The following is a 17,874-nucleotide window of genomic DNA, read 5'->3' as shown; positions in this document are numbered from 1 at the left end:
GCTTCCATATAACCTAGGCCAGTTGGAGCATGTGCTCCCATATGGTGATCTTTCTCTAAGCCACTAGGTCAATAAGGTTGGTGCCCACCAGTTGCCCCCTCAGTGGAGGCTCTTCCTGGTGGCCCTGACTATCCCAGTCATTTCAGTAGCAGAGACTTCCCAAAACCCTGTCTCCCAGCAGGAGATACAGCCAAAGAACTGCTCGCCACAATAGTACTTCTGATCTCCAAACCTGTATGCTAATAATACATGTTATTTAAAACCACTGTGTTTGTGATCTTCTGTGATAAAGCAAAAGAAAATTAATACCTCTACATAAATAAGTATTTGACATATTTGTGTATATTTCTTATATATATACAATAAATATGTGGTTGGATATTAACATGTAGATTGCAATACATTACATATGATTATAGATAATATACTATATATTACATGTGTTATTACTAAGTGTCTGAACATACTCAAAGACTACCAAAAATTAGCATATCCACTGGAGGCTGTCAAAGTGGTTCAGTGATTAAGAGTACTGACTGCTCTTTCAAAGGACCAGAGTTCAAATCCCATTACCCATATGGAGGCTCACAATTGTCTTTAACTCCAGTTCCAAGGGATCCAATGCTCTCTTTTGTCCTTTTAGGACACCAGGCACACCATGGTGCACAGAATACATGTATGTAGGCAAAATATCTATAAACATAAAAATAAATCAATAAATGAAAAAGAAAATTAACATATTGGCAGCCTTCAACATGGGAGAAGAAGACAGAATATAATAAACTAAGGAAGCCAGAGGGAATCGAGCAAGTAGGAATAGAAGAAACTCCTCAACAACTAATATTAATAAAATGATACAGAGAAAAGAAATTGAAAACCACTAGTAAAAATTTTTAAGAAATACTGAAAAAAGTCGGTAAACACCCAGATAGGATATTTAGAAATATAGTGGAGCTATCTTTAGGAATGAGAACAGCAACAGTAACAATGTGATGAAATGAATATTAGTATAATGAGAAATAGTACAATAATAATTCATCTATTAAAAATAGTACAATAGTAATTAGTATAATAATAATAATATCTTCATCTGAGAATCTGCCTACCAACATGTGCATAGAAGACAGGTGTCAATCATTCCAAACAATTTCCCAAATCAAAACCCATAGACATCAGTAAGCTCCAGAGAGTCTATCTGGAGCTCACACAGTAATTCACACTATTATCATCTCCAGCTGTGTGTGTGTGTGTGTGTGTGTGTGTGTGTGTGTGTGTGTGTGTGTATGCTGTTTCCAAAGTCCACCAACCTTGACTTTCTTTCCTTCAAGAATATTCTCAGACTCCACTGATTTCCACTGGCCTTCTCAGAAAAGTGTCGTGCTTTAACAGAACACTGCTTGATCCGAAGACTAACCTTTCTCTAATTACTACTCCATATATACTCCAACTGCCTTATGAACTTCATCCCATTTTTATGTAACATTTTAATATTTGCAACTTGAAATTCATTTATTCTCTGTCACCTGTAAGTGTTTATTGTACAATCCAACTACTGCACATTTTATACCTTAAGTGGTTCCATTTCTTGAGTTCATAAATATTTGGCTTCATAGAGCTATTACCAAAGAAACATTAAGATATAGATGACTGATGATGGCTGAAGAGAGTGCCAATGGTTAAAAGCAAGTACCACATTCCCAGAGGACTGAAGCTTAGTTTCTAGCACCCTTGTCAGGCTCCCAATAGCCTGAAACTCCAGCTCCAGGTTATCTGATGCTCTCTGATGGCCTCAGTGGACATCAGCATACATGTGATGCACATAGAGACATGCACACACAGACATCCATCCCATTCCAATAGCCCCAAGCAGACCACAGCCTGTAGTTTCTGTTCCAACAAGACAGCAGAAGAATTCCGAAGGGAGAGGAGAATACTTTGTATACAGGCAGAGTGGTGAGAGTCTGTCATGTGACATATGGGTGTCAAGGGTTGCTCTCACCCTCTTGTTTAGAAGGCAGTATTCCATTCTGATAAATCAGAGAAGTGAGTGAGCCTGCAGGCTCGTTCTGTGGCCTGGCTCTCTCAGGAACACTTCTAAACCCGCCTCACTGCATCTTTCTACTCAGAAGACAGGGAATGATTCATGAAGCAAGCTTCAGGTTTTGTGTGTTCCTCTTTGTCTTTTACATTCAGAAAGTGGACTCTTTCACAGAGAATAGAACACAATGCCATCTTGCAGCTACACAGTGCAGAGAGAGCCAGTGGGTGTGGCTTTCAGATCTCTGTGTACCAGCAGCTTACAAATAACAAAGAATAAAGACAAAAGCTGAAAAAAAACCAGAAACTTTGCAACCCAAGAATATGAGGCAAAAATTACTGTTCCCCCTGAAATGTTAATGAAGTGGTTTCATCACTGACCCCCTCAAGAATGTCAAGTTTCACATTTATATGGAAATATACAGAGCAAGGATGCTTGTTAGCAGTGGCTTGCTGCACTGAGGCTGCAGTTATTCCCTCTCTTCTCCCCTATCCCCTTTTCTCCTTCTCTTTTTCATCCTCTTCTTTCTTTCTACCTGTCTCCATTTTATAGCATGCACTTATGTATGTGTATACATATATTCGCATATATGGTCATGTGTTACTTAAGAGCATGGGTACATTTTGAGAAACGTGTCCTCGTAGTTTTGGTGTGCAAACATCATACAATAGTCTTATACAAACTAAGATGGCTACAACTTCACAAGTCAATATAATCCTATGAGGCCACCACTGTATATGTCCTCTATTATAGTATATACACAGTCATATATAATGTGTATAAATGTGTGTACATTGTAAATAGAGATAATCATTTTTCTCCAATAAGATAGTCCTTGAGATAAAGTAGGTAGTGAAAATTAAAGTAAAGCAAAGCTATAAAATGGCTCAGACAGGTCTATTAAGATTAAGATAACACCAAACCTGAAGAATTAAAATATATTTTCTCTGTCTGTTGAGATAGTTCAATGGGTAGAAGTTCTTGATCACAGGCCTGATGACCTGAAATTTTGATCACCAGGGCCCACAATGTGACAGGAAAGAACTAACTCCAAATAGTTGTCCTCTAATCTCGTGTGTGTGTGTGTGTGTGTGTGTGTGTGTGTGTGTGTGTGTGTGTGTGTGTGCGCGCGCGCGCGCATGCGCGCGGGCAAACAAACCAAGCTACACAACTGTCACATTTATGTAGAGGACCTAGGTCTGTCCCATGCATACTCCTTGGTTATTAGTTCAGATTCTGTGAGATCTTATGAGCTAGGTTAGTTGTTTCTGTGGGTTTTCATGTAATGTACTTGACCCCTCTGGCTCCCACAATCCTTCTCCCTCTCTTCAGCAGAATTCCCCTAGCTCAACCTAATGTTTAGCTATGGGTCTCTGCATCTGTTTCCATCAGTTACTGGTTGAAGGCTCTCTTGTAACAATTGGGGTAGTCACCCAATCTGATCATAGGCCAGTTCAGTCTACATATCCACTATTGCTGGAGTCTTAGCTTGAGTCTTCCTTGTAGATTCCTAGGAGTTTCCCTGACCCTAAAATAATCCCTCTTTCAGTCATTTCTTCCAGTACTCTCCACCTCCGTTCAGCCCCCAACCTGATCCCTCAAGCCACAAGATCTCTTCTATTTCTGCTTTCCAAGGAGATCCATGTCCATCCTCCTTCCCATCCCCCACCATAGCCCTCCTTGTTACCTAACCTCTCTGGGTCTGTGGATTATCATTTATAGATAATATGCACTTATGAGTGAGTAAATACCATGTTTGTCTTTCTGGATCTGGGTTACCTCACTTCAGATTATTTTTTTCTATTTCCATCCATTTTCCTTCAAGTTTCTTGATGTCATTGTTTTTAACAACTGAGTAATATCCATTGCATAAATGTACCACATTTTCTGTATCCATTCTTCAGTTGAGGGTCATTTACATTGTTTCAAGGTTCTGGCTATTATAAATAAAACTGGTATGAACACAGTTGCAAGTGTCCTTGTGGTATGAATATCCTTTAGGTATATGCCCAGGAGTAGTATAGCTGGGTCTTGAGGTAGATTGCGTCTCAATTTTCTGAGAAAATGCCATACTGATTTCCAGAGTGGCTGTGTAAGTTTTCAGTCCCACCAGCAATGGAAGGTATTCCCCTTGTTCATCAAAGTGAACAACAAAGAGAATTTAAAATGAAAAAAGGAGTTTAAGATGAGCCTATCTTGGGAACCAAGAGCTAGAGAAACCAAAGAAACTCACAGCAGATTTCTCAAGATGTAGAGAGACAACAGACAGAGAAGGTCCTTATCTTAGAGACTTGAGTACAATGCCAAGGTTGAGCTCAGAAGTATATAGCTTCAATGCTATTCAATGCTATTTCCAGAGCTCATCTTGTTCCACACACTTTTCAGTCACTTCCTCTCCCAAGGTTCTGATGGGCTGAAGTAGTACTTATACCAGGGCATGGGGGATCATTTTCTCCCATGGTACTGCCATTCGTAAGTTGACTGTGCTAAAGTAAGTAGCCTCTTATCTGGACTCACACAAGAATCCCTAATTAACTCAGAGTACCAAAAGACGACATAAATTCTCTGTCTCTCTCTCTCTCTCTCCCTTCCTATCTCTCCCCCCGTGTGGTGTGTGTGTGTGTGTGTGTGTGTGTGTGTGTCGGTGTGTGACTTTGTACTCTCGTGCATGCCATGGCATACAGGTTGAGGTCAGATAACAACTTGTGAGTATCAGTTCTCTTCTTGTGTTTTGTAAGTCCTGGAAATGAAATTTAGGTCATTAAGCTTGGCAACAAGCACTTTCCCCATGTAAGCCAACTCACCAGCCCCCAAAGTAAATTCTAGTTTATTATATCTTCTCCAAAATTTTCCCTTTGAGCAGTCATTGCTTCCACATGGTACAAAATATACTGTGATTTTTTATTTTGTTCTAGCAAAAAGACAAGTCCATAACTGAGATAGAAAACAAGCGAAGAAATAAATAAGTCCATAGTTTTCAGAATCATACTAAAGGCTCTGTTGAAAAATATGTAAGGTTTGAAATTCATCCATATTGAGAGCTACATGTTCCTTCCATATAATAATGTGCTACTGCCAGACAGAGAATGTAAGAGCCATCCCAGTGCTGGACTGAATCTTCATTAGTTATTAAGGACAATGTCTATGACATCACATACTATTGATTACATCTAATACAAGTGTGAGTTATCTTTGTCTAGTAGAAAAGACAATCCCAAAGATTAAGGTTTCACACCTTGAAAGTTGCTGTCTAGTTTGGATCCCTTCTTAGCAAAGTCTCCTCAGCATAGTTTTCCTGAAGAATCCACTAACCACTTTCCTTCTGATTGTATCTTGTGCCAGACTAATTGCTTCCTCTGCAGTTAATTAAATAACTTTGACTCAGGCTTACATTTTTGTGAATACAAGGATATAATTATTTTACTGCACATAAAAGCTCTTCTGTCTCAAACCTTTTAATTCTATACAGATATCAGCATTATGTGAGCCATAGCTGCACAAGGAATTAAAATACAGCAGACAATATAAAGAGGCAAATATACAAGAGAGAGAACATAACAATGTGTGGCTTACCTGACAGAACTGATCTATCCCCCAAAGTCCTTTATGGAGTGCTGGGATATGTAGGACTCACTCATTCTGAGAACCCAGATGACAGTTTTGGTTGATGCTCTGTGATCCCAGATGATGGTCTTGGTTGATAATCTGAAATCACAGATGATGATATTTGTTGGCATTTTATGATCCCAGAAAATGATATTGGTTGATGCTCTGTGACTCTAGATGATGGCATTGCTTGGTGTTCTATGGGAAAGTTGGTGAAAACCCTTACAGGCAGCAGTTGTCTCTTCCTGTGAGAGAAAACCCTGGCATTTGCAGAATGGAAGATGCTTATTGTATTCAACCTTCCACCATTTTGTCTTTTAAGAAGTAGTATGTCCGGGCGGTGGTGGCTCACGCCTTTAATCCCAGCACTCGGGAGGCAGAGGCAGGTGGATCTCTGTGAGTTCGAGGCCAAGCTGGACCGACAGCCTCCGAAACAATACAGAGAAACCCTGTCTCGAAAAAAAAAAGGAAGTAGTATGTTCCCAGGGGTTAAGTTTTGTTGTCTGTTGATGACAGGTTCAGCAATCAGAGGCAGAAGAAACTAAGTCATTTTAGTAAGTGAAAGTCCACACTGTGGCATAGGATGGGCTCCAATGGGCTCCTACAGACATTTGATAAATGCATCTTTCTAGGTAGAACTGGGATAGCTAATAGCAAGAAGTGTTTGATAACAACTAAATGTGTGGTCTCCAGGTATCTGACTTTTGGTACATATCCATCTGTGGTTCCTGATGAGATGGAACTTTTCTCTGTAGGTATCACAAGTCCTGCTCAAATCTTAATCCTGAACTTCCACTCTTCTGAACAGTGAGACAATGAATTTTTGCTGTTACCCCACCCAGCTTATTTGGTATTTATTGCAAAATCTCCAAGAAACTAATGCAAGTGTGACCACTGTAGCAGCTGTACAAAAGATTCAGATTAAAAATCCCTAGTATTCTAAAAAAAAATCCCTAGTATTCTGACATGTGCCCCTTGGCTAAAATTATTGCTAAATTATTATATCTGTCTGACATTTTAATCTTATTTGAAAATTTTAATTACAGTGGTTATGAGAGAGAGAGAGAGAGAGAGAGAGAGAGAGAGAGAGAGAGAGAGAGAGAGAGAGAGAGAGAGAGAGAAGATAGATCCAGGAGTCAGTGTTCTCCTTCCACCATGTGGGTCCCAGAAATCATGCTCCAGTCATCAGGTTCAGCCTCAAGCACCTTTATTGAGCCTTTCTGCTGGCCTCTGACTGCCATTTTTAAATGACTGTAATGGAAGAGGAAAACATATAATAAACTAAGCTGATCCCCTTCTTTTGAACTAGGTCCTCATCTATTTTCCTGTCTGCTTTGTGTATAGCATCCATTGAGTTTCATTAGGGCTGCTCACAAGAACATGGATGAGTGTTTCTTTACAGGATCTTTGGAATCTTGGTTACAGCACTGTACATGTTTGTCCCTTCCCCTGAGGTCATCAATTACCTTTCTATCCTCAGGGAAGGACTGGACCTCACAATCACCTTCCTCCCTATATGAACAGAGTGTTGAAGGAGGCAGTCTTGTGAAGATCTTGTGTTGATTATTGCAGCTAATGAAAGTTCCAGAGTGCCTTGTCATTTCTAGAAGACAGCCCTCCACTATGTGTCCCCACTTCCTCATGCTCTTCTTTGGTCCCTCTAAGGAAGTGTTCCCAATCTCAGAAGAACTCTGTCTATATTAGGTACAATCTGCAATATTTACAACCAGAGATACATAGGAAGGAGGACTGTGTATTTAGAGAAATATTGTATTTAAAGAAAGGAACATAAAAATTAAGTCTTTTCTAGAATTTTAAGATAATAAAAAACTGAACTTTGATTTTTAAAAAAGAGTGTGGATATACTTTCTTCACACTGAGATTGGGTTTAAATACGAAGTAGTTCATTTTCAGAAGCTTAAAGCTCCTTTTTGACAATTATGCAATTTTATGTAAAGGAGAATCCTGGGTAGAGTTGTACAGAACAGATTTGTTTTCCATTGAGTCATATTAAGCACAAAGAAGACTTTTGGTGCATAAAATAACAGTTTCAGTAAAAAATAAATAAATGAAAGACGGTCCTGAAGATTAAAATCATGTTACAAAAGCAAATTTTATTTTGTACTAGTCATGAAGAAGGAAAGTAAGTCTCGAATGATAAGTGGTGTCTGAAGGTACAAGGTCAACCACAGAGCTGAGGGAAAAAAGGAAGCACATGAGCAATAAAAAGGGACAGAGTACCCTCTCAAGCTTCTCCCTTTCCTGGTCACCAGAACCTCACACATTTGCCCTTGTAGCACAGAAGCCCAAAGGACCTTCACATAAGTTAGTCTATATCAAGCAATAGTCCCCAGCAGGAAATCAAGAGGGAAAGACTGAGACTTACTAGGGAGCAACAAAAATTTCCATACCACAAAAAGAAATAACTACGTGGTGTCAACCAGTGACTTCCGTTCTATGTGTAGAAGGACACCAGCTAAAGAAATAACAGGAGGATGACCCACCTAAAGAGGAAAAGAAGCAGATTCATTCAGGCTAACTCCATTCTTTATTTTTAAAAAAACAAAGTGATATCAATGATGTATGATAGATAGATAGATAGATAGATAGATAGATAGATAGATAGATAGATAGACAGACAGATAGATAGATAACAGTGTGGTAGCTCATGCCTAAAATTCCAGCACTTAGAAGCCAAGAAGAGATAACTAAGAGTTCAAGGCCAGTCTCAGATACAGCTACATAGTGAATTCATTATTAGCCTGGACTCTATAACATCTTGTGCCACAAAATTAATAAAAAGAGAGAGAAAGAAATAAAACTTAAATTGTGGGTTGCAGATGATTTACAACAAAAGATAGGTAAGAGAGAAATATAGAGAAGAAACTGAGAGTAAGACACAGCAGGAGAGAAAATAAGAGAGTAGGGAAAGAGAGGTGAGGAGATGAGAGAGAATGTTCCGAAGTGAAAAGAAGAAAAATAAAAGTCTCTAAGGGAAAAACTAAGCATGTGATTTTATTTTCTCATTCACAATGAAGGAGAGATGAAGGTCACGTGACTAAGAATGTAATATCTTGAGGGGTAAAGTGAAATATTAAAAGATTTTCCCACTGCAAATAAGGCAATTAAAACTATTCAATTTGACAAAGCACTGGGCCCAGTTGAATTCTTCCATAATTTGGGAGGAAAAGGAGGTAGCGAGGGAAATACCGAAGCTGTTGGCAAAACTCTTTGATAGCTCAATAAGAAAAGAATAAAGGGAGTGATCACATTTGAGCTGCTAATAAGCCTTCTTAGGTTTGTCTAGAAAAAGAAAATCATTAAAAGAATGTGTTTCCCTAACTTCAATTATTAAACACGGGAATAGGGATTCTTCGAAGAAAAGCAAGAGGTCTGAATTAGGAACTGAAAATGTATTTCCATTCAGATTTCAGGAAAGCACTTTGTTGCTCAAGCAAACCATCTAAGGAAAAGAAAAACTTACTAGTGACTGCAGCCTCCAAGTAAACATGGATTTCACAGACCGATGAAGAATAACCAGTCATTTCAAATACTCCACTTAAAACGCCACCTCATAATCTTGGATGCAAGTAGATAGTTTGCAGAGTGTGGTGAAAACTTTGTTTTTTTTATAATGCACATGTGTGTGTATGTATGCACATGTGGGTGTGCTAGTACCCACACATAGATGTAAACCAGAAGATAGCCTCAGCTGTCATCTTCAGGATCACTGTCTAACTCCTTGGAGAAAAGTTCTCTTGCTGGACTCCAACTGATAAATTAGGCTAGTGAACCCCAAAGAACCTCATGTCTCCACCTCCCTCATATTGGGATTACAAGAAGATACCAAACCATCATGCCAGGCTTTTTAAATCTGGGTTCTGGGATTGAATTTAGGTCCTCAAGGTTGCAAGGCAACATTTTGTCAACTGAAATACCTCCTTAACCCTTGACTATATCTGGAATGAACTATAATCCAGAAATGGAGGACACACTTGTAATCCAGATATTGAGGCAAGAAGACAACACGCCTTTAATCTAGACCTTGAGGATGGAAGGCACACCTTTAATCTGGGCCACATCTTCTGCTAGAAGCCTATATGAGGACAATGGAAATGTTCAGAAATCCACAAGGATGACCCCGATTAAGAATCTAAGCAATAGTGGAGAGGCTATCTTCAATGTCCTTTCTCTATACTGATGTTGATGACTAACTTAAATGCCATCCTAGAGCCTTCATCCAGTAGCGGATGGAAGCAGAAACAGAGATCCACAGCCAAGCACTGAGTCAAACTCCTGCAATCCAGTTGTAGAGAGGGAGGAGTGATAAGCAAAGGAGTCAAGACCAAGTTGGGGAAACTCACAGAAACAGCTGACCTGAGCAAGTGGGAGATCATAGAACCAGCATAGGACTGAACCAGGCCTCCTAACAGTCACAAATGAGGCCTCTAGCGGTGAAACCAGTATTTATTCCTACTGCACAAACGGACTTTAGGAGCCCATTCCACCGTGGAGGGATACTCTCTCAGCCTAGATACACAGGGAAGGGCCTAGGCCATGCCTCAAATGATGTTACAAGACTTTGATGATCCACCATGGCAGGACTCACTCTCCCTGAGGAGAGGATGGAGAGTGGGATGGGGAAACAGAGGGACATGGAAAGATGGGAGGAGAACTGGGATTGATATGTAAAATAAGATTGTTTCTAGTTTAAATAAAAAATAACTCAAGAAAAACACAACGGAAGAAGGAAGGGTTGTTCTTTGCCTGCTTGCCCTCATCTCCATCAGTCTATCCATTCCTTTTTCTAGACATGCTGAGACACGCAGCCTCATGGGGCTTTCCCTTCATAAATAGTAGCCATTATTGGACTGCAGCCTGTATGTCATTCAAAATAAGAGAGAGGGGGGAGAGAGAGACAGACAGAGAGATAGAGGGAGGGAGGGAGGGAGGGAGGGAGGGAGGGAGGGAGGGAGGGAGGAAGGGAGGGAGGGAAACAGAAAGATTCATTCCATGAGTTCTGTGACTCTAGAGAACCCTGGCTAATACACCTAAACTCTGGCTCTACTCATAGATCACACACACACCACCCCCCCACCCCACCCTACCCCCGCTGCCCGGCTTTACTCTCTGTTCTCTGTGTCTGTCTTCAGGAATCTGTCAATCTCTTTATGCCACAACTGCCAATGAACCCAACCAAACACTTAGAATAAAGGGGTCCTTCCTATATATTCTTTCCAGATAATCTACCTTTATTTTTCTTCTCCTGGTGATTTTGTATCACTCAGCTTTTAGGTATGCATTTACTGCAACATCCTCATAGGAAGAAACCAGGCCTGCCATGATCAGCTAGTCTGCTTCATTAATAGTAGACACATGGGTAACATAAAATAATAAACAGCAATATTAACTTAAAGAAATACAGAACTAACTATACTAGATGATGAAATGAAGCTGGACCAGTCAAGAAACATGTGTTGAGTGGTGCCACCCTTCAGAGAAGCACTATCTATTAAATGATGCCATTTGCCAAGAGCCAGCAGTGGTAACCTATTTTAGAAAGAAAGGGTATGCATTCAAAACATTCCTGAAAATCTTCTGCTCTGAGAGTCTGTGGCTCTTGGTTTCCACTTCCAAAGTCAAGGTCAGGTACTCAGTATGCACGATTACTACTACATCATCCTCTTCAACCAATTACACAAGTAACAATCAGAGAGAAATACTGATACTTCTTGAAGCCAAGTTTAAATTTCTCTTTTCCTTTCAAATCATAGAAATGCTTGGTATTGGCACAAAAATTAGACAGTTAGACCAATGGAATTGAAAACCCTGATATTAACCCACACACCTATGAACACATGATCTTTGACAAAGAAACTCAAACTATACAATTGAAAAAAGAAAACATCTTCAACAAATGGTACTGACATAACCGGATATGGACATATAGAAGATTGCAGATAAATACATACCTGCACAAAACTTAAGTCCAAATGGATCAAAGACATAAATCCAGCCACACTGAACCTCTTAGAAGAGAAGGTGGGAGGTATCCTTGAATATTTGAATCGGTACAGAAGACCACTTCCTGAACATAACGCCAGTAGCACAGACACTGAGATCAGCAATTAATAAATGGGACCTCTGGAAACTGACAAGCTTCTGCAAGCTTCTGTAAGGCAAAAGGCACAGTCAACAAGACTAAACAGCAGCCCACAGAATGGGAAAAGATATTCACTAACCCCATATCAGACAGAGAACTGATTTCCAAAACATACAGAGAACTCAAGAAGCTAGCCACCAAAACACCAAATAATTCAACTAAAAAGTGGGGTATAGAACTAAACAGAGAATTCTCAATAAGAGGAATCTAAAATGGCTGAAAGGCATTGAAGAAACTGCTCAACATCCTTAGCCATCAGGGAAATACAAATCAAAACAACTCTGAGATACCATCTTACTCCTGTCAGGATGGCTAAAATCAAAAACTCCTATGACAGTTTATGCTGGAGAGGATGTGGAGAAAGGGCAATGATTCTCCATTGCTGGTGGGAGTGCAAACTTGGACAGCCACTTTGGAAATCAGAATGGTGCTTTCTCCAGAAAACTGGAACCAGTCTACCTCAAGATCCAGCAATTCCACTCTTAGACATATACCCAAAAGATGCACATTCATACAACAAGGAAATCTGTTCCACTATGTTCATAGCAGCATTATTTGTAATAGCCAGAACCTGGAAGCAACCTAGATGCCCCTCAAACAAAGAATGGATACAGAAAACGTGGTACATTTACACAATGAAGTACTACTCAGCAGAGAAAAACAATGGAATCTTGAAATTTGCAGGAAATGGGTGGAACTAGAAGAAACCATCCTGAGTGAGGTAACACAGAAAGACAAACGTGGTATATACTCACTCATTTATGGATTTTTGACATAGAAAAAGGGATTACCAGTCTACAATCCATACCTCCAGAGAAGCTAAGAAACAAGGAGGACCCTAAGATAGCATACAGAGTCCCCCAGTGAAGCAGAAAGGGGAAAGATCCCCTGAACAAATGGGGAGCATGGAGGAGAGGCAGGAGGGAGGTAAGAGAAAGAGGAGGGGAGAAGAGGAGAGGGGAGGAGAACATGAGTTCAGGAAGATTGAGTGGGGAGAGGAATAGAGGAGAGCAGGAAAAGGGATACATCAATAGGGAGAGCCACAATAGGTTTAAAGATAAATCTGGCAATGGGGAAATAATTGTACAGAGATCCACAAGGATGACCCCAACTAGGACCCTAAGCAATAGTGGAGAGGCTACCTTAAATGCCCTTCCCCTATAATGAGAATGACTGTTACTTTAAATGCCAGTGAGAGCCTTCATCCAGTAGCTGATGGAAGCAGAAACAAAGATCCACATCTAAGCACTGAGCCAAACTCTTGGAATCCAGTTTAAGGAGTGATGAACAAAGGGGTCAAGACCATGTTGGGAAAACCCACAGAAACAGCTGTAGCAAGTGGAAACTCATGGACCCCAGTCTGACAGCTGGGGAACCAGCATAGAACCAAACCAGGCCCCCTGAACGTGGGTGTCAGCTGGGAGCACTGGGCAGTATATGGGACCTCTGGAAATGAAATCATGATGTATTCCTAGTACATGAATGGACTTTGGGAGCCCATTTCCAGTGAAGGGATACTCTCTTAATCTAGATACACAGGGGAGGGCCTAGGCCCTGCCCCAAATGACCTAACATATTTTTATGATCCTCATGGAAGGCATCCATCCCTCCCTGGGGAGTTGATGGGGGATGGGATGGGGGATCGGTGGGGCCATGGGAGAATGGAATGGAAAAGGAACTGGGATTGATATACAAAATAACATTGTTATAATTAAATAAAATTTATTTAAAAAAAGAAATGTTATTTGAGGGCTGGGGGAGTTGCTCAGTGCAGAAAACTCTTGCCATGCAACCATAAATGTCTTGGCTCAGAGAGCCTACTCTATAGATGTGGTGGTAGCACAAGTCCATAATCCCAGTACTTCTAATGTCAGATGGGAGGTGAAAGTAGAATACTCCCCAGAGGATGAATGGCCATCTGCCTTAGCATACATAGTGACAAACAATAAATAGACTTTGTCTCAAAGGAGTTGGAACATAAGGAACAACATCCAAGTTGTCCTCTGACATACACATGCATGCTGTGGCATGTGTGTACTTACAGTTGCACACATCTCTCTCTCTCTCTCTCTCTCTCTCTCTCTCTCTCACACACACACACACACACACACACACACACACACATGCACACACACACACAAACTAACACATCAAAGAGGGTTGTCATATGAAATTATGGGCTTGTGCTATAGCTGCTTGCCCAAGCTTTGTCAGAACAAATAAACAGCATCAAGGTCTCTCATTAACACATGGGTAGGAAGAGACAGCAGAGTCTAGGATGCAGAGTAAGTTGTAAATTTGTGTGTTCGTGATCCAGGGCAGCAAGAAAGCCATCTGCACATGCTTTCCTTGTGAAGCAGCCTATCTTTATGACCTATATGGTATGCTGGGCAATTGGGCTGAAGAGTGTCCTGTCTCTAGGAGGAACTGGAACAAAGACCAGACTATACCAGCCAGCTCCTCCTTGCATTAGGAGGTACTTCAAGCACATTTTGGTCATTTTAAGGGGTACAAATGAGATATAGATATAGAGATTTCAGGCCACCCTGAGAATTTTTCATAAGACAGCATTCCTAATGCCTGTATTAAGAACTATTCAGGGAGGGTAGTTTGTAACACTCATTGGCAACATGTCTCTCTGCTGTTACTTTTATACATACATAATTCATGTCTGAACTGACACCAGTAGCAAGCTAAGTAGTGTTTTTATGAATTTGATTCAGGAAGAACAGAGCTTTGGAATCTTGTTACATTAATTTGTGATACAATAACCAATTGTCTCAAAACCTCAAGGATATCAATGGCTTGTTTCTTATGGACACTATGTCTCTAAATGGTTGCTGACTCTAGAGCAAGGGATCTCCACACAATAACTTAAAGATCTAGGATAACCTTTGTAGATATATACGTGTGTGTGTGTGTGTGTGTGTGTGTGTGTGTGTATCTGTCTGTCTGTGTCTGTGTATAATACAGTATGAATTTACAATGAGAAATGGAAATTATAATTTTCAATAAGAAATATTTCAATATGAGAACACTTTAAGCTTGTTTAAAATCAGCTTTCTTGAATACCAGACTACAATCATGAAACTTACACAAACTTCTGAAATATGTCAAATATTCATTTTCCCCTTTCCACAGATAAAGTAGTTACAATTGAAGGCTTACTGCTCATGGCCTTATAATTCTGCCAACATTTATTTGATACTTTTTGACTTCTAACCATAGAATATTAGCACTGTAAATATAGTAAGACAAGAACAACTAAGATAATTACAATGAAGCCACACCAGGAAGAAAAAGAAGCACCTCAGATGATCCTCCTCACCTAGTTTCAGCCTCATCCTCTTCAAAAATAATCCTACTGGCTGGAAGTGCCTGTGCCTTTCTCTGAGAATAAATCCCATGTTGCATCCACTAAACTTTTAGGGAGATACTGTTTTCACTATTTGACTACTGCTGGACTAGTCAACACCAGTTGTGCAAGATAATCTAATAACTCCTCTTTATGATATATACATTCCATCACTTCTGATGCTCTAGAGGACTCCTGACTAATGCAAGGCTATGATATGCTCTGGGTTCACTGTGTTGACTATTCTTCTCACAGAATCTTGTTTAATGTTTAAACGGCACAGTCAAGCACTGTCCTCCTGATGAACATCCTAGGCTCAGAGTGGATTTAGAGGCCACTGATGGTCCAAAGACAGACCTCAGATCTGGACAAGGCCAGACTGTCTCCTGGGTATGACCTCATTCCATTATGTTTAACATGGAACAGTTATTGTCCTTTAAGCACAGTGGGAATCTGAGGACTGGAGACCATTCATCATTCTGTATGCTGTTCTTGTTTGGGGTTTGTTTGGTACGAGTCAACAGCGTCATAAAAGAGGCCTACTGTGTCTGACTGAGGCCAGTATTTTCTAAACTCAGCAGACACATGTCAGAGTAAAATACACAGGCCCTCTCCTATCTCACGCTGTGAGCCTGCTCAACAAGTATTATAAAGAATGGAAATTTATTACTCACAGTGTTGAAGCCACAACAGACAAGACTGAGGTGCTGACTGATTCATCTTGGTGTCTTTCTGTGGTCTACGGATGTGCTACCTTCTTTCTGTGTCCTATGTGGAAGAAGTTTCAGGGGACTATCTTTTGAGTCTCTGTTTATTCCATCCATTAAAAGTACCACCCCTGTGACCTAATCACCTCCCACTTTGAGGGTTAGGATTTCAACATCAATTTGTGTAGCAGAGCCGTTAAGATCAGAATTTCTTTGAATCGTGATAGACAAGTCATTCTCCCTATAGAACATTTTGATAAGTTAAATAATGGCATTTATTGATAAGACATTTGCACAACTCAAATGTCATCATAAACAGGCATCAAACCACACCACCCAACTGTGCCCATTTGACCACAAGCTGTCTCCTTTTGGTTTCTGGTGGAAATTGTTTAACTAGTTGAGTTGGTGAAGAGACCCTGCCATGGACTAATGAAGCCAGAAACAAAATAGGCCTCTGCTTCCCACCCTGAATACTCCTGGTGAGATGTCCAATGAGACTTCATGAGTTATAGCAATGCACAAGTCAAAGGTTCTTTAATATTTTATCTGATTTACTACAGTTGACAGTGACTCCATGTAGTCCACAATTATGACTAGGAAGAAAATTAAATCTAAATTTTATAAACTACTTGCTCATTGTCCTGCTATCATGACATGAGGGGTGTATGACTGCAAATGGGACTCTTGTCCTCCAGTAAATAAGGTAACTGTTCACATAGTATGCAGAGTTAACCCTGATGCAAAGGTAGTGTGAGGGTGAGAGACACAGTCCTGTGAGAACAGAATATATCAACATGAACTTCATCTTCATTGCTCATAATTCTTCATTTTAGTATACAACTCTTATATTCTCAAATGAAAATCCCTCAAGTACACACACACACACACACACACACACACACACACACACACACAGCTTAATAGTGGGACATACAATACAGAGTGAAAAAAACAGTGAATTCCTGACTTTTGGAAACTTACATATATCCAAACAGGCACCTGTTGCCATCAGATCATTTGAAGCAGATGTGCAGACAGCTGTGCTTCTCTTGCCTGGGTCCCTCATGCTATGGTAAGAAATGGAGGAGACAGAAGGAAAGCTGCTGCCGTAGCCTTCTGGAAGGCGCTGTGCAGCAGAGTAAATGGGACAAAGTTGTTGGAGTTGATGCTCCAGAGGAAACATAGACCCAGTTCTGGAAAATAGATCATGACAAAAGCCAGGCGACAGGTATGTTCCTCATTCAATAAACAAGGACAATTCAACATTACAGAAACACAATGATCTCCTATTTGCCACTGCTGCTTCAGCAATTGGTATCCCGAAAGGGAAAGGCACTGGCAGAAATTCTCACAAAAAGAACATGATTAGAAACATTACTAATGGAGCAGAGACGTACTGGGGTCCCTTTCCCAAGCAGGAAACCTGGAGGTAACTGGATTTATTCTGAGCATGTCCACCTAATCCAGAGCCACTCACTCTTTCCTGCTCTTTCTCCAAAGTGGCTCCTGCCACCAAAGCACCACCAACAGCCCCAAAACTTTAGGTCTCAAGATGACTTTACAGTAACAAGTTATTGAAGGCCCCCAAAGAGTTTTGGTCTATGTGAACATCAGCTTACATTTAGCTCCGAATGTAAAATATTTTTTAATTTTCTTATTTAACTTTTTACACATGTCACTCTCAGTTCCCTCTACCTTCCTTCTTCCCCCACCTCCCAATCCTCCCAACTCTGCACCCCAGAGAGGGCAAGGGCTTCCATGATGGATTTTCAGAGTCTGTCACATAATACTTATTTAACAGTGGTTCAGACAGGACAGATGACTCAGCAATCAAGAGTGCTTTCTGCTCTTCCACGAGACTTGAATTTGATCCCAAACAGCCATGCAGATGGCTTACAATCCTCCATTCTAAGGTTCCAGGGCCCTCCTCTGACCCTTACAGGTACTCACACACAGGTGCATACACAAACATATGTACCATATATGCATACATAAAAATAAA

General features: G+C 40.4%; 1 long non-coding RNA gene across 1 annotated transcript in view; it reads right to left on the bottom strand.

Moving 5' to 3' along the window:
- LOC121143759 overlaps positions 1-17,874 on the bottom strand; it is a 95,287-nt gene that overhangs the window by 29,474 nt on the left and 47,939 nt on the right. The window contains exon 3 of the long non-coding RNA XR_005881083.1: positions 5,612-5,743. This is a non-coding gene — a long non-coding RNA (uncharacterized LOC121143759). The remainder of the gene's footprint in view (positions 1-5,611; positions 5,744-17,874) is intronic.

Source organism: Mesocricetus auratus, unplaced genomic scaffold, assembly GCF_017639785.1.
Source record: "Mesocricetus auratus isolate SY011 unplaced genomic scaffold, BCM_Maur_2.0 Super-Scaffold_100013, whole genome shotgun sequence".
NCBI classification, from domain to species: Eukaryota; Metazoa; Chordata; class Mammalia; order Rodentia; family Cricetidae; genus Mesocricetus; species Mesocricetus auratus.
The sequence above is the reverse complement of the archived record's forward strand: the minus strand, read 5'-3'. Positions and strand labels throughout refer to the sequence as shown.